Source organism: Nyctereutes procyonoides, unplaced genomic scaffold, assembly GCF_905146905.1.
Source record: "Nyctereutes procyonoides isolate TBG_1078 unplaced genomic scaffold, NYPRO_anot_genome, whole genome shotgun sequence".
Taxonomy (NCBI): Eukaryota; Metazoa; Chordata; class Mammalia; order Carnivora; family Canidae; genus Nyctereutes; species Nyctereutes procyonoides.
In genome coordinates, this window is record NW_026575128.1 from 8878518 (window position 1) to 8901446 (window position 22929).

At 41.2% G+C, this 22929-nt stretch overlaps 1 protein-coding gene across 8 annotated transcripts in view; it reads left to right on the forward strand.

Moving 5' to 3' along the window:
- Positions 1 to 2863: 2863 nt before the first annotated feature.
- TUT4 (terminal uridylyl transferase 4) overlaps positions 2864 to 22929 on the forward strand; it is a 114431-nt gene continuing 94365 nt past the window's right edge. For 5 of the 8 annotated variants that reach the window (XM_055341731.1, XM_055341735.1, XM_055341733.1 and 2 more), the window contains exon 1: positions 2864 to 3102. The gene's annotated coding sequence lies outside the window, so the exon portion shown is untranslated. The remainder of the gene's footprint in view (positions 3103 to 22929) is intronic. The other 3 variants (XM_055341736.1, XM_055341737.1, XM_055341738.1) reach the window with 2 other exon arrangements.

Genomic DNA, 22929 nt, shown 5'->3' on the forward strand with positions numbered 1-22929 from the left:
AGAGAGAGAGAGAGAGGCAGAGACACAGGCAGGCTCCACGCAGGGAGCCCTATGTGGGACTTGATCCCTGGACCTCAGGATCATGTCCTGGGCCAAAGGCAGATGCTCAACTGCTGAGCCACCCAGGTGCCCCAGTACTGGTATTCTAGTCCTGCCTGTGACTGACTGTATGATCCTGGTGACTAATTAAATCTCTTATGTCCAAAGTTTCCTGATTTTTCAAGTAGAAATATTATTTGTTCTATATATACTTTGTGATGATACACACAAAGTTTAATTTTAACTTAACGAGTATAGTTTAACTCAACAATTATATATTATATGGAATACAAATATAAGTATTCGTGCTCAAGCTTATATTCTATTGGGATTAGATTTATAAAAGTAACATCTAGGGATCCAGAAAAAGGATGGATTATATTCAGTGGAGGGAGGGGTGTGATCAGGAATATTTGATAAAGGAGATAGGGGTTGAGCTGGGTCTTGAGGAATGGGAAAGGTGGTAGAGTCATCTGGAAAGGATAAGAACAGAGAGGCCCTGGGCTTCTCAATCTGGCCCCAGCTTTTTTTTTTTTTAAGATTTATTTAAGAGAGAGAGAGCAAGTATGAATGCACAAGCTCAGTTGGGAGTGGGGGTGAGGGGAGGGGTAGGGATAGGGTAGAGAGAGAATCTCAAGCAGATTCCCCGCTGGGTAGAGAGGCAGGGCTGGATCTCACGACCCTGAGATCAAGAACCGGAGATTATGACCTGAGTAGAAATCAAGAGTCAGACGCTCAACCCACTAAGCTACCCAGGTGCCCCTGGCCCCAGTTTTTATTTTCAGACTTGTTATCTTCTGCACACTTCAGATTAAATGATGTTTTCTGAATCAGGCATGTGTTTGGGACATAGCAGGCAAGCCTCCAAGGTCCAGCTTCTATCTCTTCCATTAAAGCCTCACCCAAGTGAATTTATCCTTTCTTCTGCATCAGCCCAGGCCTTTGTTCCTATGACCTCCTGCTTTCATTGTAGCTTACTAGAACCACCTTCCTTGCTTAATGGTGAACTTTTTGGAGACAGGAATCTGCTACTGAACTCAGTGCTTTGCTTTTATGAAGTAATCAGGGAATTTTATCCAATTGAACTTGTTCCAAGGACACTGATATCACTCACTGAAGTGAAGGACATGTTGTATCATCTTAATGTCTCTCTATAGGCTTTAACTTTTGCTTCCTGCTGTTTTCCTCACCACATCCCTGTAAAGTAGATTTTTTTGCCTTTGAAAACTTACAGATGAGGAAACGCAGAGGGTGCATTTGTCCATAGTCATCCAGGAAAATTCTGAAGTCAAGCAGGGCTCTTTTGACTTGAAATCCACTATTTGCTGCACTATACTCAGGCCCTGTAGCATCAGACAAGTAAGAGTAAAATGCACTTATTCTCAGTGCTCTGGTTTTTTCTTTGTAGGTGGGAGCAATAGTACTGACCACATGGGATTGTTATGTTATGAGGGTTAAATGGGGTGAAATATGTGAAGTCCCTAGGTCAAGGTCTAGCACTTGATGGGCAATGCTTGGTGTCTTGTCATAAGCTTCAAATTCAAATGGAAACAAACAGAGCAGTAAGTATCCACTTCTGAGGTGTAGCGGGAAACAGATGGGACTCTACAGACAGGAATATCCTTTGTAACCTCTCGTAGGTTATATCCTCTGAGACAAATATGAAAGGTCATAAGGCAGTATTTTGTAAACACTTCAGATTTGGCATGCTCCTTCACCATCACGTCCACCCGTGTTCTATCCTTTTCCTGCCTCGCGTGTGTCAAATACAAGCATTGTAGTTGAGTGATTTGAGGTCAGAGGTTGGTTGAATAATGTCCAAGGCTTTTTTTTTTTTTTTTAAATAGGTCCTCCCAGATCGTGATTTTAAATAACTATGCAGAGGAACCTAATACATTAAAGCATGGAAGGAGGGGCCCAGGGATGGTAGCTGATTGCAAACTCGAGTTAAACTAAAATTATTCTTGAAATCTTTCCAGGTTAGGGGGCTGTTCTTAAGATTTTCCGGCCGAGCTCCTTAACTCCTAAATAGGCATTTTAAAAAGGAAAAAATTCCAGCTTTGGTGGGCTGGTGGCAAAGGCGAGTAGGCTGGTGTCGACCCCGGTTCCTCCGTCCCGCTCCCGCTTGAGGTTCAGAAGCCCGCGCTGGGCGCCGAGGGTCGGCGAGGCTTGGCCAGGCCACAAGGTGCACGGCCACCGGCGGAGGAGGAGGAGGAGGAGGAGGAGGTGGAGGAGGAGGAGGAGGAGGAGGAGGAGGAGGAGGAGGAGGCGGCGGCGCAGCTTTCCGGCCCCTCTTTTTCTTGGGGGCCTCGGGAGGGCGGCCCGGCCCAGGAAGGGGGCGGAGCGGCGCGGCCGAGCCCGTCAGCCGGCGGCTCGCGGGGCCCCGCGCGGAGCCGCCCCCGCCCCCCCGGCGCGCAGCCGGACCCCCCCGGCCCCGCCCCCCGGCCCCGCCCCCTTCACCCGCGCCCCCTCCCAACTCCCCCTTCGGCTCCGCGCCCCGCCCCCGCCGGCACCGCCCCCTCCTCGCGGGCTAACGGGTGCCCGCGCGCGCGCGCCCCCGTCCGCGGCCAGAGTGTGAGTGCGCTGCCCTCCCGGCGCGGCCCCTCCCCATTGTTTCTCGCCGCTACCACAGGCCTTCGGACGCAGCCCCGCCCCCGCCCCCCGCCCCGTTTCACCGGCGCCCGGGGGCCCCCAGAGCGAAGGGAGGGGGACCCTGCAGTCTTCCCTCGGCGTCTCCTCCCCGGCCCTGCCCCGGGGTCGGGCCTCCGCCGAGGCTCCGGCCGGCCCGCCCCGCCCCTCCCCCACGCCCGCTCCCCTCGGCCCCCTCCCCTCAGCGGGTCCTCCTTTTTCTCTCCCTCTCCCTCCTCCTCCCCCACCCGATCCCTTCCCCCCCACAATGCAGTTCGCGGCGCGGCGGACATGGCGGTGGAGTCCTGAGCTCGTCGTGTCCCGGCCTCCAGCGGCGGCGGCAGTGACGGCGGCGGCGGCGGGAGGCGGCGGGGGGAGCGGGAGCCACTGGGATGAGGAGGCGCCGCGCGCGCCTGTAGCTCGCGGGCTTCGCAGGTACGGAGGTTGCGGGCGCGGCGCCGGGCGCCGAGGGGGTGTGCTCGGGAAGGCCGGCGGCCCCGCTTCGCCTCCTCAGGTGCCGCGCCTCGCAGGTGCCGGGCCCGGCCGAGCGGCCCCCGCCGCCCCCGGGCCTGACACTTCTCTCTGCCGGGACGGGCTCCGGGCGCCCCGAGGGGAGGCAGGCTGAGCGCCGTGGGGCGGCGGCCTGGCGGCTGAGGCGGCCTTGGGGCGCCGCGGGGGCCGGGCTTCGCGGGGCTGCGGCGCTCGGCTCCGGCCGGAACCCGCAGACCCGGGGGCGGCTCTAGAGTCAGCGGGTCGGTGCGAGCTCGTCCGCGGCTTGAGCAGCGTCCGCGGCGCGTGCGCCCTTCCTTGCCTGCTCCTTTCCTGCGCCTCGGACGCAGATGTTCCTGAAACGCGTAAATACACTCACGCGATACGCGGTGAGTCCTCTCCGGGTCGCCCGTGGCGGCGGGGGCGGCGGCGGTGCCCGCTCGCCCCTTGGCCCTCGCCCGCCTTCTCCCCCGCCCCCGGGTCGGTGGTGCTGATGAAGGCGTTTGACGTGGGAAACTGTGAGGTTCATATTTGTAAACAGACGGCGGTAGCGGTGTGTGGTGCCCGCCTCCGCCGGCGCGCTGGTCCCGGCGTCCGATTGCAGAAGAGCCAGCGGTGTAGACCCGCGAGAAGCGCGTCGTCGAGATTTCTAGTTACACCTGAATGGGACGAATTACTGTTACTTTAAAAACGTGGATTGCACATTTTCTTTTCATAAGTTTATTAGATCTTTGGTCCGACGAATTTTGAACCTTGCGTGGGACCTCGTTTCGGTACACCATGTTTCATTTTGATATATTTCTGATACAAAAGTAGTTCCTTGCACATGTGACATTCTACTTCAAGTTGTGATCCTTATCGCGTCTAGAAACGCAATTCAATTTGCGTACTGTCGGCGTGCATTTAGTAATTAGTAGCTGGAGTGGATCAGGTTACCTTTTGTTTCCAAAAGACCCCCCCCCTCCCCCGCCAAAGTCTTGTAGCAGCGAAATGTGTAACACTTGGCGAAACAGAACATATCCTGTTTCTAAAGTAATGAGAACTATTAGCTAATAATGCTGGATAATCCCAACTGGGTACGACAATTTAGAGTGCCCTACCAAATCGGTGAATTTGGAATGGTTTAAAAAAAAAAAAAGTTGACTTTTTTTGTTGTTAATATCAGCATGTTCTGTGAGTTAATTGTACGCTGAAATTTTCTTTAGGCCCAGCAACCTTGTAATTTCTGCACATTGCATCTTAGTACTTATTACAATTTACAGAATTATGAAATAATTGTTTCATTTAGAATGCTGTACTTTAATTCACTAGTGTCTAGTGTGCTGAAATGCTTTCATAAACAAATTTTAAAGAGTGCTTCTTGAAAACCGTATACTTTGGGGAAGATAACCGCCTTATGCTTTAAAATTTTATGCTTTAAAAATGTGATGCTTAATATAAACAAAAAGTTGATTTGAAAAATGAGCTCTTTTAGGTAAATCGCTATTTCCAATTTTTAATTTGACTAGTGTGGAAAATGAAAAAAATAAAGCTTCCTTGAAATAATACAGAAGCGGAAGTGAAACGTATTGATATTTAATGTTTTAGGTATAGCAGATGTATAAATATAAAGGAAAAATTAAGGTGTTTTTATTGTTTTAGGTCAAGTTAGCAATGCAGATAAATTTACAAGATGTTATGCACATGTTTAGTTCAGTTTTGTAATTCCTAAATCACACAGAGATTTACATTTATTTTTAGTTCACTTAACTAGAACAGTACAGTGTCTGTTATAATTTTAGACCTTCTAATATAAAAATTTATAATTGCAATTATAAATATTCCTGATTAATAGAAAGCTGTTTAAGGAGAATTTTTATTAGTTCTCAGAGCAGATTCAGTTTAGTAAGTAGAAAACTTTTTTGACCTCAGAGTTAACCTTGACATGCATAATAAGCATCATTAATTATGTTGTGCGCGTTCTCTCTTTTTTAATGTTCTTTATAGAATGTCAAATGAGGATCTGTGGGCTGAAAAAGGTTTTTGAGTTTATTTTCTACAGAAAATTTCTGTTTTCAGACAATAAGTAGGACTTAACCTCTATATGCTGATGTTGGTAAATTTTGTTTATCCTAAAAAAAAAAAATCAGCCCATTTTGATACAAAATTCAATGAGATGTGTTATTTTCTAAAGTAAACTACAAGTGCTGAGATCCATAAAATGTTACAAAATTCAATGAAAATCATTACTGCAGACCTAAACATGGAAAGACCTAAAACAAGGAAAAAACACTGTAGTTTAAAGCAGGATATGTGATATGTAGGTTTTTTTCTTCTTAATCTTAGAGGAATTAAGATTGTTTGAACTAAGTGAATTAGAATTGTTTACACTAAACTAAGTTTTAATTCTAGAATTCTAGATAATTACATAGTTTGGGGAACTGTTTAAAGGCCAGTGTAATATCCCCAAGCATTTCTTACAAATCCAAAAAGAAAGGGTATATAAATGAAAAAAGAACAGGTTAGATTCTTTCCCTCAAGTGGTTTAATTTGTATGATATGTTATGGTTTCCAGATTGTTTTCATATCAAATTAATTCATTAGGTGTCCATAATTATCCTGAGTTAAGGGGGAGAGAAAAGGGAACTGACATTTGAGTAACTGTTTTGTTCCAGGCATTGTGCTAGACATGTTTATGTGTTTTTTTCATTTGTTAAGTCTAACAACCTTATGAAATCTTTTTTGTAGTTGAGTTCAGTGTTAGCTGAAGATCATAGAAAAATTAAGAGCAGCTCACTCTGCTCTTCCTATTACATATGACCTGTTGCTTTTCAGATGTATCAAGTAGTCTCAATTTTGTAGGATAAACTGCCTAAATTTGCTCATTCAATAATCATTTAATCCTTCATTTTATCAAACATTTGCATTTGTACATTAGGCTAGACGCTGGTAGGTTTTAGACACACAAAATTATTATTATTTTAAGATTTTTAAAAAAACTTTATTCATGAGAGATGCAGAGAGAGGGGCAGACACATAGGCAGAGGGAGAAGGCGGCTCCCTGTGGGGAGCTGGAAGCGGGACTCGATCCCAGGACCCCAGGATCATGCCCTGAGCTGAAGGCAGATGTTCTACCACTGAGCCACCCAGGTACCCCTGTTTTATTTATTTGAGAGACAAAGTGAGAGAGCATAAACTGAGGGGGGAGGGGCAGAGGGAGAAGCAGACTCCCTACTGAGCAGGGACCCTCCTGCAGGGTTCCATCCCAGGACCCTAGGGTCATGACTTGAGCTGAAGGCAGATGCTCCAGACACAAAATTATTGAAGACAGTCTTTCCCTTCAGGGAACTAAAATACAGATAAATTATAGCACATTCGATCATGGAAGTTCAGAGGGAAGAAGTTGGCTCTTGAGGGATGAATAGGAGTTTGCTAGGTTAGAAAAGGGGATAGTCTGGAGGCCTGTACAGAGCTAAGGAATAGCACATGGAAACATAAGTCGTTACAGGACTCAAAATAGGGAGTGAGAATTTAGTGTGGCAAGCATTGAGGATTTATGGATAGAGTGATGAAACAAACGGTTGGAAATAGATTGTGGAGGTTTTGTATGTTCAGTTATGGCCTTTGGATTTTTATTTTGCCAAACAAGATCAAGTGAGATAGTGGTTGAGCTGTGATTGGAAATGTGCTTTCTGGGGATCCCTGGGTGGCTCAGCAGTTTAGCGTCTGCCTTTGGCCCAGGGCGCGATCCTGGAGTCCCGGGATCGAGTCCCACATCGGGCTCCCGGCATGGCCCTGCTTCTCCCTCCTCCTGTGTCTCTGCCTCTCTCTCTCTCTTTCTCTCTCTCTCTCTCTCTCTCTGTCTATCATAAATAAATAAATCTTAAAAAAATGTGCTTTCTGATACCTAATTTAGTATTTTTTTTCTCTTCAGTTTCCTTACCAACAGAGTTTACCCTTGTGGGGTAAACTCCACCATCGGTGGATGGTCAAGCCCTCTTTTTCATGCTGTTCTTGTGTCTTCTTCCTAGTAGTTGCTGTATATCAGATTGGTTTTTTGAGGATCCTGAATGTTAATGTTAAATTTCTTAGAAGATTCTTTTTTTTTTTTTTTTTTTTTTTTAGATTTTATTTATTCACGGAAGACAGAGAGACAGAGGCAGAGACCTAGCAGAGGGCTCTCAGGGAGCCCGATGTGAGACTTGATCCTGTGAAGCCGGGATCATGCCCTGAGCTCAACCACTGAATCACCCAGGAGTCCCAGAAGATTCTTTTTACATAAAAATACCTCTGAGTGAGGGACACCTGGGTGGTTCAGGTCACGACCTGCCTTTGGCCCAGGTCATGATCCTAGGGTCCTGGGATCAAGTCCTTCATTGGGCTCCCTGCGAGGAGCCTGCTTCTTTCTCTGCCTATGTCACTGCCTCTCTCTGTGTATCTCTCATGAATAAATAAATAAAATCTAAAAAAAAAACACCTCTGGGGGAAATCACTTGTTATATAGTTCCTTAGGAAGTTTTTTTCATTCCTTGATTAGGCTGGTTGACTGATGTCTAGTTTAGCACTAGAAAGCATTAGGATGGGGGACTTGGGAGTGTGGGCTTCCTGCAAGCTCTGTGTTCATCAGCAAAGATGAGCAATCTTTGCACAAAGCAGCCTGTATTTTTAAGAAGAAATTGGTATAAGTCACATAATAGTCTGGTAGTTTTATTTATGTATTTACAAATATTTTATTTTTAAGTAATCTCTACACCCAGCAAGGGGTTCGGACTTTTAAACCCTGGGATCAAGAGTTGCATACTCCACCGACTGAGCCAGCCAGGTGTCCCAAAAGTCTGGTAGTTATAAGTGGGTATTTGATTTACAATGTAATAGGTAACTTACTGCAAATTTATGATATGTAATTTCTTTCTAAAGATCTTAAGTATTCACTCTTCACAACCCTTTTTTTTTTTTTTGTATTATCATTTACAGGGGTGGAAAAGAGTTGCAGAAGGGTTAAGTATTTTGAACAAGATTTCACAGCTAGTTTGCTGCAGAGTTAGCATTTGAACTTGAGTCTGGATTCAGAGCTCTTTTTTTTTTTTAATTTTTTAATTTATTTATGATAGTCACACAGAGAGAGAGAGGCAGAGACATAGGCAGAGGGAAAAGCAGGCTCCACGCACCGGGAGCCGGACATGGGATTCGATCCCAGGTCTCCAGGATCACGCCCTGGGCTAAAATCAGGCGCTAAACCACTGCGCCACCCAGGGATCCCTGGATTCAGAGCTCTTAACCACTACATTGTGTTGCACCTCAAGCTTGGGGTTGTCAAAATTTAGTAAACAAAGGGTGTTAAGTTCACCATAGTTACGTAGGTTGTCAAAAAATACATTGTAAGAAAAAAAATACATTTTAAGAATGTAAAATGTGAATTATACACAATAGTGAAATCTGCTTGCATTTTGTCAGTCTTTCCTATAGTTTAAATAATTACCATTAAAATTGCTCAGTCAGTGGCACCTGGCTGGCTCAGTTGGAAGAGCATGCTATTCTTAATCTCAGGGTTGTGGATTCAAGCCTCCCCGAGTTTGATTTAGAGATTGCTTAAATAAATAAACTTGAAAAAATTAAAAATAAAATTGATTTGTCATTAAGTAGTTAAGCTCCAGTCTTGTGCTGAGTGTTAATTTAGGTTAGTGGTATTCAAACTCTGGGGACCTTTTTCAGGGGATCTCTGAGTCACAATTTTTCTTTTTTTTTTTCCACAATTTTTCATAGTAATATTAATGTAATATTTGCCTTTTCCTCTCTCCTGTTACCTAGAATATAGAGTGATACCTACACCATATGTGAAAACATTGCTTTGATGGCTAATGGAATATGTAATAGTATTTCTTTTAAAAAATTTTTTCTTTGAGATACAGTTTACAGTATCATAAAGCTCATCCTTTTATAGTGTTAAGTATATATTCATAACGTTTTATAACCATCACTGCTGTCTAATTCCGGAACATTTTCATCTTTCCAAAAAGAAACCAACCATGTGCTCACTAGCAGTCACTCCTTCACTCCTCATTTCCCTTTCAAGTCTTTGGCAACTACTAAGCTATATTCTGTCTATGAGTTTGCCTGTTCTGGACATGTTATATAAATGGAATCATAGGGGAATCCCTGGGTGGCTCAGAGGTTTAGCACCTGCCTTTGGCCCAGGGCGTGATCCTGGAGTCCAGGGCGTGATCCTGGAGTCCCGGGATTGAGTCCCACGTCAGGCTCCCTGCGTGGAGCTTGCTTCTCCCTCTACCTGTGTCTCTGCCTCTTTCTCTTTCTCTCTGTGTCTCATGAATAAATAAATAAAATATTAAAAAAAATAAATGGAATCATATATGTGGCTTTTTGTGCCTGACTTCTTTCACTAAGCATAGTGTTTTCAGGGTTTCTCCATATTATATCATGTGTCACTACTCCATTTTTTTTTATAATATTGCATTCCATGGAATGTGTTCTATGGAGCTACCATGTTTATTATTTAATAGTCATTTGGGTTATTTCTACTTTTTGACTAATATGAATAATATAGCTATGAACATCTTTGTAAAAGTTTTTGTGTGTGAGATGCCTGGGTAGTTGAGTGTCGTTTGAGTATCTGACTCTTGATTTTGGCTTAGGTCATGATCTCAGGTCAGCCCTGCATTGGGCTCTGTGTGGTGAGTGTGGAACCTGCTTGGGATTCTTTGCCCTTCTCTTCATGTGCTCTCTTTTAAAAAAAATTTTTTTTTTTCGTGTGTATGTATGTTTCCTTTTTCTTTGGATATACACCCAGGAGTGGAATTGCTGGGTGTTTTGATACATTTATGTTTAACTTTAAAGATTTTGTTTTTATTTATTAATTTGAGAGAGAGAGACTGAGTGTGCATGCTTGGCTGTGAGCGAGTGGGGGAGGGGCAGAGGGCGAGGAGAGAATCTCAAGCAGACTCTATGCTGAGCTCTCAGCCTGAGATGGGGCTCCATCTCATGACCCTGAGATCATGACTTGAGCTGAAACCAAGAGTCAGCCAAGTCAGATGCTTAACCCACTGAGCCACCCAGGCGCTCCCATTTATGTTTAACTTTATAAAGACCTGCCAAACTATTTTTCCAAGAGGTTGGTTGCAACATTTTGTATTCTCCCTAGCAATGAATTTTGAATTCTATTTTCTGCATATCCTCACTAACACTTGTTATTGTTCACCTTAATACAGCCATCCTAGTGGGTGAAGTTGTATCTCATGGTTTGATTTGCATTTTGATTTGATTTGCACCCTAATAAGTAAGGGTGTCTAGCATCTCTTCATGTGCTTATTGGCCATTTGTTCTTTGGAGAATGTTTACATCCTTTGTCCATTAAAAAAAAATTATGAGTTCTTTATATATTCTAGATACTGGACTCTTACCAGATATATGATTTACAAAAATGTTCTCCCATTTTGTGGCTTTCTTTTCATTTTCCTTAAAAATTTTTTAAAAAGATTTTATTCATCCTTTTGAGAGAGCATAAGGGCGAGGGGCAGGGGGAGAGAGAGAAGCAGGCTCCCCTCTGAGCAGGGAGCTCACTGCGGGCTCTACTGCAGGAGTCTGGGATCATGACCTGAGAGAGGCAGATGCTTAATTGAGCCACCCAGATGCCCTTTTTTTAAAAATTTTTAAAATTGTGATAAAATATATGTAACACAAAATTTACCATTTTAACTATTTTTATGGATACATTTAGTGATACTATGTTCACATTGTTGTGCAGTCATCACTGCTTTTTTCTATCCCCCGAACTTTTTCATTTTTTGCAAACCAACACCATACCCTTTAAGCAGTAGTTCTCCATTCCTTCTTCCTCCTGCTCCTTAGCAACTACCATTCTACTTTGTCACAATGAATTTGACTATTCTATGTAATTAAAGTCATATAACATTTGTCCTTTTGTGTCTGACATTTCATTTAGCACAATATCTTCAAGGTTCTACCGTGTTGCAGCTTGTGTTAGAATTTTATCTTCTCATCTGTTGATCAACACTTTGGTTGCTTCAGTCTTTTGGCTGTTGTGAGTAATGCTGCTGTGCACATGGACATATAAATATCTGTTTGAGTCCCTGCTTTCAGCTCTTTTTTTTTTTTAATTTTTTATTTATTTATGATAGTCACAGAGAGAGAGGGGCAGAGACACAGGCAGAGGGAGAAGCAGGCTCCATGCACCGGGAGCCCGATGTGGGATTCGATCCCGGGTCTCCAGGATCGCGCCCTGGGCCAAAGGCAGGCGCCAAACCGCTGCGCCACCCAGGGATCCCTGCTTTCAGCTCTTTGGTTGTATACCCAGAATTGGAATTGCTGGATCATACAATAAATTTACATTTAATTTTTGGAGGGTTTGGCATATTGCTTTTTTCATTTTCTTGAGTAAAGTATGTTTTTGAAGTGTGTTAAGTTTCAGTTTTGATAAAATTTGGTTTGTGTATTTTTTTAAATAAATTTCTGTTTTTAATTTTTTTTTTGAAGAGTTTATTTATTTATTCATGAGAGACACAGAGACATAGGCAGAGGGAGAAGCAGGCTCCCTGTTAGAACCTGATGCGGGTCTTGATCCCAGGACCCCAGGATCACACCCTGAGCCAGAGGCAGGTGCTCAACCATTGAGCCACTGAGGTGTTCTGATTTATGTATTTTTTACTTTGGTTGCTTGTGCTTTGGGAGTCATATCTTAGAAATCATTGCCTAATTCAAGATTATAAAATTTTATACCTCTTTTAACAGTTTTATAGTTTGTTTTTACATTGAAGTCTTTGTATGTGGTGTGAGATAGAGGTCCAACTTTATTCTTTTACATGTGGCTGTCTGGTTGTTCCACTAATTGATAAGACTGTTCTTTCTCTTGTTGAATGGTCTTGGCATCCTTGCTGAAAATCAGTTGATCATAAACATCTGTTTATTTGTGGATTCTCCATTGTTTCTGGATTCTACATTGATCTGTATGTGTAGCCAATGCCAGTACCACCCAGTCTTTTTTTCTTTGTATATATTTTTATTGGAGTTCGATTTGCCAACATGTAGTATAACACCCAGTGCTCATCCTGTCAAAGCCCCCCTCAGTGCCCGTCACCCAATCACCCCATCCCCCCCACCAACTCCCCTTCCACTACCCATTGTTCATTTCCCAGAGTTAGGAGTCTCTCATGTTCTATACCACCCAGTCTTGATTACTGTAAGTTTGTATAAATTTTTAAAATCTGAAAGTATGAGTCTTCCAACTTTGTTCTTTTTCAGGATTGTTTTGGCTCTGTAGCATCCCTTGCAATTTGATTTGAATTTTAGGATCAGCTTGTCAATTTCTGCCAAAAAACCCCAAAACAAACAGCTGGAGTTTTGAAAGGAATTTTGTTGAATCTGGTGATTAAATTGGGGAGTATTGTCATCTTAATAGTCTTCCAATTCATAAGTATGAAATGTTTGTGCATTTACTTTCATTTCCATTAAGTAGGCCTTTACCTTTTTTTTTTTTTTTTAAGATTTTATTTATTCATGAGACACACAGAGAGAGAGAGAGGCAGGGACACAGGCAGAGGGAGAAGCAGACTCCATGCAGGGAGCCCCATGTGAGACTCAATCCCGGCTCTCCAGGATCATGCCTTGAGCCGAAGGCGCTGCCAAAGTGCTGAGCCACTGGGGCTGTTCTACCTGCCCTTTTTTTTTTTTTTTTCTCTACCTGCTTATTTCAACAGTGTTTGGTGGTTTTTAGTGTACACGCTTTGTACTTTTGTTAAATTTATTCCTAAATATTTTATTATTTTTGAATTTTTTTTTTTTTATTTGTTTTATGATAGTTACAGAGAGAGAGAGAGAGAGAGAGAGGCAGAGACACAGGCAGAGGGAGAAGCAGGCTCCATGCACCGGGAGCCCGACGTGGGATTCGATCCCGGGTCTCCAGGATCGCGCCCTGGGCCAAAGGCAGGCGCTAAACGGCTGCGCCACTCAGGGATCCCTATTTTTGATGTTATAAATGGTATTTTCTTAATTTCATTTTTGGGTTGTTTGTTGCCAGTGTATAGAAATACAATTGAATTTTGTATATTGTATATTGATTTTGGAGAGTAACCTTGCTGGACTAATTTATTAGCTCTGATAGTTTTTTGTGGATTTCTTATTTTTTTTTTTTTTTAACGTAAGATAATATCATCTGCAAAGAGACATAGTTTTACTTCATCCTTTCTGATCTGGATACTTTTTATTTCTTTTTCTACCTGGGTAGTACAGTGTTGAATAGAAGTAGAGATAGTGGACTTTTTTTTTTTTTTAAGATTTTATTTATTCATGAGAGACACAGAGAGGCAGAGACAAGGGCAAAGGGGAAGCAGGCTCCATGCAGGGAACCCTATGTGGGATGTGATCCCAGGTCTCTAGGATCACTCCCTGGGCTGAAGGCAGATGTGAAACCGCTGAGCCACCAGGCTGCCCAGTAGTGGACCTTGTTTCTGCTCTTAGAGGAGAGAACATCTAGTCTTTTACTATTAAGTATGATGTTACCTATGGGATTTTTTAGATGGCCTTTGTAAGGTTGAGGCAATTTTTTTCTATTCCTAATTCAGTGAATGTTTTTATCATAAAAAGATGTTAAGTTTTATCAAACGTATTTTTGCATCTATTGAGACGACTGGTTTTTGTCCCTTATTAATATGATATATTGTTTGATTTTCATGTGTTGAACCAATCCTGCATTCCCAGGACACATACCACTTGGTGATCTGGTGTGTAATCCTTTAGTTTGTTAGTGTTTTATGGAAAGTTTTTGCATCTACATTCATAAGAGACATTGGTCTGTAATTTTCTTATAATGTCTTTGTCTGGTTTTGATATTAGGATAATACTGGCCTTATAGAAGGAGTTAATAGTGTATTCTTGTATTTGAACAATTTCTCAGTTTTAATATCTAATGACATATGAATATCAATAGCTATAACCCACACAAAAAAAAGTTCTTTGGATCTTCTGTAATTTTTAAGAATATAAACACAGCCTGAGATAAAAAAGTTTGAGAACTACCGGTTTAGGTGAACAGACTACCCTAGTGCCTAAGCATTGAACCAATTGGAACTCTTGTGTCTTACAGTCCTAAACCAGTCCTGTTTGTGTCACTTTAGGCAAGTCACAAACTTAGGGTGCCTCATTAGTTTATAAAATGGAAATATTGGGGCACCTGGATGGCTCAGTGGTTGAGCATCTGCCTTTGGCTCAGGTCATGATCCTGGGGTTCTGTGATTGAGTCCTGCATCAGGCTCCCATAGGTAGCCTGCTTCTCCTGCCTGTGTCTCTGTCTCTTTCTCTGTGTCTCTCATGAATAAATAAATAATATCTTTAAAAAATAAATAAAATGGAAATACTACAGGACTGTATTAACTTCATAAATGTATAAAGATGAATGAGCATACTAAACATGTATTAGCTAATGCTGTATCTTCAAAAACAATTATTTTTAAAACTGATAAATTTGTAAGTGCTCTGGACATTTTTGTAGAAACTTGTGTTATTATGTGACAGTTTCTTGAATGCTGTCACATAGATTAAAAAATGTTAGTCTTTGGAACTTGTATTTAAGTTTTCTTTGATAGTATCAGTTTTAAGCCAGTGATGTCCATTATGTAAGAATTACATTTCCCTTAGGCATTTTATAATTACTAGAAACCACTCATAATTATGATCCTTCTTCCTCATTCTTTTGTTCCTCTTTATTTCTGTTGGGAATATATATTCTATTTCTCAGATGTGTCACAACAGAAGAAAAATTGAGAACCATTATTCTAATCCTGTAAGGAATATAATTTATTTTCCTCACATCTCAAAGCCAGGAAAACCAGACCCATGTTTTTCTAAATATTATTTATTCTGTCTTTGTCTGTAGTTCATCTTCTGTTAATAATGGTGGCCTGCTGCCTATATGTCTTATCTGACTTGGCATTGCAGATAGGAACCTCTAGGTCATTCCCTTATATTTGCTGATATTGGATATAATTCTTGACATTGTATTGGCAGTTGGACATTAAAGGTCATCTGACACCTTAATTTTGTTTTTCCTTAATTTCTGTATTCCAGACATTCTACATTCCTTGGCAAACCTACTCATATGGTTCTGCTTCTGACCAAAATCTCCTACATATCTACATGTGTATCTTTCTAATTTATTTAGTTTTCTGATCTGTCCTTAATCTCTGTATGTAACATCTTTTTGGCTTTATACCTTTGCCCCACTTATACCATTATTGTTTTCTTCCCCCTTACTCTTTTGAAATATTCATTCTGTCTACCCAGTATGAATTAAAGTATTTGCTAATTGTACAAATTAGTAGACTGGTATTTTATATATTTAGTTAGTCCTTAACACAGCTTGGCAGAATTTTAGTTAGATTTCTTTCTGTTCCTCACATATGCCATTGTTTTGCTCCTGGATTAAGCCCTCTGCTGCCCTCTGCTTTTCTCACTCAGTGCTGTCTACTGTTTCATAGAAAAGTATTAAAATTGTGTCTTCACAGCTCTGTGAGATGATAGGTGGCCCTGGCAAAAGAGTCTTCTTTAGTCAAATAAATCTGGGAAATGTAAATTTTCTCTTGGAGATTTGAGGTGCTTGTTGAAGAATCTGAAAGTTGGTTCTGGAAAGAAACACAACCTTCTCCCCCTTCCCAACTCCACTAAAAATTGCTTGTGATAAGACCCTAAATAAGGCTTTTTACTGCTATTGATACTCTCATTTTCCTCTCAGCTCCCCCCGCCCCCTGCCTTTTAAAAAGATTTTATTTGTTTGAGAGTGAGCTAGTAAGAGAGAGCATGAGCTGGGGGAGGAGCAGAGGGAGAGGGAGATGCCAACTCCCAGCTGAGCAGGGACCCAACATGGGGCTTGATCCCAGGAGTCTAGGATCATGACCTGAGCCAAAAAGGCTGATGCTTAACCGACTGAGCTAGCCAGGCACCCCTCTCCACTTTTTTTCCTATTCTGGAGTTCACCTAAAACATAAATTGTGCCACTCTTCTGCTTATTAATCTATTATGCCTTGTGTACAATTTATAATCTCAGTTCATCTTCTATATTCACCATTATGCATGCTATTTTATGGTCTTAAAAAGCTTGCCAAAATTTTCTAAATACGTTTTGTTTACTATATACAGAATCTTATTATTAGGGCTATCTCTTCTCACTCTCTCTCTTAAGTGAGAAGTTCTTTCTCAGCCCAACTGTTATTTCCATGATAAAGGCTTTTCTAAGGCTCTTTCCACAGGGTTTCCATAATGTGTGTCATGTAATATATTGTCACTATTTGTTTATATGATTATCTCTGCTATTATACACATGAGTCCGTTATTTATCATTATATTTTCAGCTTTTTTTTTTAAAGATTTTATTTATTTATTATTGGAAGGCACAGAGAGGCACAGACATAGGCATAGGCAGAGGGAGAAGCAGGCTCCCTGCGGGGAGCCTAATGTCGGCCTTGATCCCAGAACCCCCGGAATCAAGGCCCTAAGCCAAAGGCAGACACTCAACCACTGAGCCACCCAGGTACCCCATATCTTCAGCTTTTAATCCAGCACCTTATATGTGAATATTGACAAATAATCTTTGTTAATACAAATTCCAGATTTATATTTATTTACCTTAACAAATGCAGGCCTGGTACATAACTTACAGGGGAAGTGCAAAATGAAAATTCAAAGACCTTGCTCAAAAAAGTAGGAAAAAGTGCCATTACAGTTTTTTGTTTTTTGTTTTAATTTATTTGAGAGAGAGAGAGACACAGACAGCATGAGCAGTGGGGAGGAGGCAGACAGAGAGGAAGAAGCAGACACCCTCAGTCCCAGGATCCTGAGATCATAACCTGAGCCAAAGGCAAAATGAGCCATTCAGGCACCCCATTCTTCTTTTTTTAAGTTTTATTTATTTAAGTAATCTACATTCAACATGGTGGGGCTTGAACTCACGACTCTGAGATTAAGAGTCCCATACACTTCTAAATGAGCCAACCAGGCACCTCAACAGGTTCTACCTTTGACTTTGGCAGGACTGAAAGGAAAAGGAACTGTGCCTTGTTCTTTCTTTCTGTGTCATCACTTTTAGTGTAAGTGGTTGGTTAATATAGGGAAGTAACATGAATAAGAAAAGATACAATAGGGTTTTTTTTTTTTTTTTTTTGGTCACGTTTCTTAGAAGACTGTTGCCTTTCTTATGTGGTTGAAGCAAAGTATAGTTCAAGTAGAAAATATAGCTTCTTGGGGCGCCTGGGTGGCTCCTTGGTTGAGTGTCTGTCTGCCTTTGGCTTTTGGAGTGATCCTGGGGTCCTGGGATAGAGTCCTGCATCCGGCTCCCCGCAGGAAGCCTTGCTTCTCCCTCTACCTATGTCTCTGCCTCTGTCTCTGTCTGTGTATCTCTCACAAATAAATAAATTAAACCTTAAAAAAAAATTAAAGAAGCTGCTTCGGCATACTTAGCTGTAGACAACATGCTTACCTTATACTCACTCTGATTCTTGCTTGAACTTCTACATATGGTGGGCTTTATGGGAATTCTGTGCTGATGGGGCTTCACCAAAGATACATAAAAATGAGGTGGAAAGGAAGACCTGTATTTTGCATGTATCTCTTCTTCTATGCATATCCTGTTGTCCTATCAGACTAAAAAACATGGGTACCTGGGGGCTCCCTCTGCTCCCCCCTACTTGTGCATGTTTTCTCTCTCTCTCAAATAAATAAATAGAATCTTAAAAAAAAATGACAAAACAAATACAAAGATTACAAATTAAGAATTTCAAGATGGTGAGGGCAGTTTTAAGCCAAATACAGGGTCTGTTTTTTCTGATCAGGGAGCCCTGTGTGACTGCACAGATCAGATGTTTGTGAAGTTAGCTCTGAACAAAAGGATCAGAGGGAAATAGTAACATGCACTGAGACAAAGAGGCTGCCATATTTCATGTCATACCATTGTGATGAGAATTGTTAATACTTTTTTATTTTGAGGCATTCTGAGGGGAAGTTAGGTGCAGCTGAGTGATCTGTTTCGGTAAATGAATTGTGAGCAAAGGTAACCAGAGTTATTTCTTCTCTCCCTGTTTTACTAAAACTGAGAGTACCATAAGATTAAAGCAGCTTGGAATGTTGAGCAGTTGCACAAAGGATAGCTGCCTTTGAAGCCACCTGAATTCATGGAGGATTTTACACGAATTGATAAATCAACTTATGTTGTGGTCAGCATTGAATTACAGAGGTTGTTGTTGCAGTATCACCTGGCTCTTCCAATTTGTCAAATTTCAGAAAAAGCCTTGTAAGATCAGCATAATTACATATCACAATTTTTGGATCTATGGGATATACTAGGTATTCCCAACAAACAATCACACTCAAAAAATGTTAGGTATATCATAAATACTCGGGAGCTGCTTGATAATAGAAGAATCAAGAGCTCCTTGGTGAATCTTGCATTGCAGAACTCTTTGTCTATAGAGCTAGTTCTTTTTTTTTTTTTTAAGATTTTATTTATTCATGAGAATACACAGAGAGGAGAGAGAGGGAGAGAGGCAGAGACACAGGCAGAGGGAGAAGCAGGCTCCATGCAGGGAGCCGTGGGATTCATCCCGGGTCTCCAGGATCACGCCCTGGGCTGTAGGTGGCGCTAAACCACTGAGCCACTGGGGTTGCCCTATAGAGCTAGTTCTTGATTTATAAGGAAGAAAAGGAAAACTGTGGCTTGAGTAATTTGGGGACCCACATAATCTCCACATCTCATTAGGAAAAAACTCTGAAACAGTTGGCAATCTTGGGCCAACAAATTCCTTGTGAAAAGAAGCATAACTTAAATTTCTTTTAACGATTCCTGGTAAAGATTCTAATATATAATAAAATGACCCCAAAGGCTTACCGGATGAACAAGTAAGGAAAAGGATTGACTAATCCAGAAAACCTACATAAGTGGTGACTTTGGGTGAGTAGGTAATTAGTTTGGAATCCCATTTATTTGGAAAACTTAACTTTTTTGAGAGAAAGGGACATGGTTCCACTTGTCTTTTTTTTTTAAGATTTTATTTATTTATCTATAAGAGAGACAGAGCGAGAGAGAGAGAGAGAGAGAGAGAGAGGCAGAGACACAGGCATAGGGAGAAGCAGGCTCCACACAGGGAGCCTGATGCGGGACTTGATCTAGGGACTCCAGGATCAATCACACCCTGAGCCGAGGGCAGACACCCAACCACTAAGCCACCTGGGCTGTCCTCCACTTGCCTTTGATCATAAAAATTCTGTCACATACAAATTTTACCCATATAAAATTTCTTTTTGGAAAAACTTTAGCTATTTTGGGTTGATTAACGTTTATGATTTGAGGTCCATGATACCTTATATATGTTCAGTGTACATTATTTTAAATAAACTCTTTTGAATTTTAAGTTTTTTTATCGTAAGATATACGTAACAGGGATCCCTGGGTGGTGCAGCGGTTTGGTGCCTGCCTTTGGCCCAGGGCGCGATCCTGGAGACCCGGGATCGAATCCCACATCGGGCTCCCAGTGCATGGAGCCTGCTTCTCCCTCTGCCTGTGTCTCTGCCTCTCTCTCTCTCTGACTATCATAAATAAATAAAAAAATTAAAAAAAAAAGATATACGTAACAAAACTTAGCATTTAAGTGTACTCAGTGACATCAATACATTCAGTGTTGTATCATCATTACTATTTTAAGAACTGTTTTTTATTATCCCAAACAGAAGCTTGGTATACATTAAATAGTATCTCCTATTCCTGTCTTCCCCCAGCTGGTAATAACTTCTGTTGTATTTTCTGTCTCTGTATTTATTTATTCTAAGTATCTTATAATTGAAGTTATACAGTATCTGTCCTTTTGCAACTGACATTTCCTTTAACACATTGTTGTCAAGGTTCATCCATGCTGTAGCCTGTGTCAGAATTTCTTTGGCTGAGTAAAATTCCATTGTATGCATATACCACATTTTGTGTATCCATTCATCTGTTAGTTATTTGGGTTGCTTCCACCTTTTGGCAATTGTGAATGATGTTGCAGTGAACAAGGCATACAAGTTATTTGGGATATATACCTAGGAGTAGAATTGCTGGATCATACGGTAATTCTATGTTTAAGTTTTTGAAGAACTACCAAACTTTTCTGCATTGGCTACATCATTTTATTCTCATCAGCAGTTGCATGAGGATTTCACACTCTCCATATCCTCGTTAACATTTGTTATTTTCTGCTTTTTTGATAATACTAGTATGTATGAGGTGGTGGTTTTTTTAGTATTTTTGATTTACGTTTCCCTAATGACTAATGATGTTGAGCATGTTGTCATGTATGTATTGACCATTTGGAGTAATTATTCAAGTCTTTTGCCCATTTGTTAAGTGGGTGGTTTGTCTTTTTGTTGATAAATTGTAGGAGGTTTTTTTTTTTAAATATTTTATTTATTTATTCATGAGAGAGAGAGGCAGAGACACAGGCAGAGGGAGAAGCAGGCTCCATGCAGGGAGCGTGATGTGGGACTTGATCCCGGGTCTCTAGGATCATACCGTGGGCTGAAGGCGGCACTAAATCCCTGAGCCACTCAGGGATCCCCAAGGAGTTCTTTATATATTCTGGATACTAGACCCTTACCAAATACATGATTTGCAGATTTTTTTTCTCCCATTTTGTTGGTTATCTTTTCACTTTTTTGGTAGTGTCCTTGCTGAACAGATGTTTTAATTTTTTTTCTTGAGGTGTAATTAACATGTAACATAATATTAATTTCAGGTATGTGACCTAATGATTCGATATTTATATGCATTGTGAAATGATCGCTGTAGTGAGTCTGGTTAACATCCATCACCACACAGTTATAAATTATTTTTTCTTTTTTTTTTAAGATTTATTTATTTATTCAGAGAGAGAGAGAGAGAGAGAGAGAGAGAGAGAGAGGCAGAGACACAGGCAGAGGGAGAAGCAGGCTCCTTGCAGGAAGCCTGATGTGGGACTCAATCCTGGGTCTCCAAGATCACACCCCGGGCTGCAGGCAGTGCTAAACCGCTGCGCCACCAGGGCTGCCCTAAATTATTTTTTCTTATGATGAGAACTTTCAAGATTTACTCTCTTAGCAACTTTTAAATGTACGATATGGTATTATTAACTATAGGCACCATGCTGTACATTATATTCCCAGAGCTTATTTTTTTTAAATAACTCTTAAGTTTGTACCTTTTTACCACTTTGACCTATTTTGCCCACTTCCTTCCCCCCAGGCCCAGCCTCTGGCAACTACTAATCTGTTCTGTATATCTATGAGTTCATTTTTGTTTGTTTTAGATTTTACATGTAAGTGGGATCATATAGTATTTGTCTTTCTCTGTCTCCCGTAGTGTAATGCCCTCAGGGTCCATCCAAATTATTATAAGTAGCAAGATTTTCTACTTTTTTATGGTTGGGTAATGTTGTATTTTATATACATACCACATTTTCTTAACCTATTCATCCATGCGTGGACACAGGTTGTTTCCATGTCTTGGCTATTGAAAATAACACTACAAATTAACATGGGGATTCAAATACCTTTTTGAGTTAGTGTTTTTCCTTTGAATAAATGCCAAGAATTGGAATTGCTGGATCATTTGGTAGTTCTTTTTAATTTTTGAGCACCTCCACACTTTTTCATTGCGGCTGTACCAGTTTAACATTACCATCAAAGTGCACAGGATTTTCTTTTCTCCACATCCTTTCCAGTACTTGCTTTTTCTTGTCTTTTTCATAATAGCCATTCTAACAGGTGTGAGGTGATATCTCACTGTAGTTTGGATTTGTATTTTCCTGATGATTAGTGATGTTGATCACCTTTTCATGTCCTATTGGCCATCTGTATGTCTTCCTGGGAAGAATGTCTGTTCACATCCTCTGCCCGTTTTAAAATTTGATTGTGTTTTATAAACCTATTAAGCTACATGATTTCTTCATATATTTTGGGTATTAACCCCTTATCAGATATATGATTTACATCTATTTTCTCCTATTTTGTAGATTACCTTTTTATTTTGCTGATGGTTTCCGTTGCCGTGCAGAAACTCCTTAATTTTTTAGGGGACTCCTGGGTGGCTCAGCAGTTGAGCGTCTGCCTTTGGCCCAGGGCGTGATCCCGGAATCCAGGATCGATTCCCACATCAGGCTCCTCGCTGGGAGCCTGCTTCTCCCTCTGCCTATGTCTCTACCTCTCTGTCGCTGTGTCTCTCGTGAATAAATAAATAAAAATCTTAAAAAAAAAACTGTAATATTTAAAAAAATTTTATCTGTTTATTTTAGAGAGAGTGAGTGCACCATGCATTGTAGGGGGAGGAGCAGAAGGAGAGGGGGAATCTCAGACATTCTCCCTGTTGAGTGCAGAGCCCAACTTAGGGCTACATCTCAAAACCCTGAGATCATGACCTGAACCACACTTAACTGACTGAGCCACCAAGGTGCCTCAGAAGCCTTTTAATTTGATAGTTTTCCTTGTTAATTTTTGCTTTTGTTGCCTTTGGTTTTGGTGTCAAATCTGAAAAATCATTGCCAAGACAGATATCAAGGAAGAAATTTTAAATTTTGATGATCCAGTATTTATTTTTTTGTTGTCTGCTTTTTTAAAAAAAATACTTATTTTTAAGCAATCTCTGTAGTGCTTGAACTTATGACCCCATGAGATCAAGAGTCATATGTTCCAACTACTCAGCCCACTGCTCTGTTGTCTGCTTTTTTTTTTTTCTTAAAGATTTTATTTATTCATGAGAGACACACACAGAGAGAG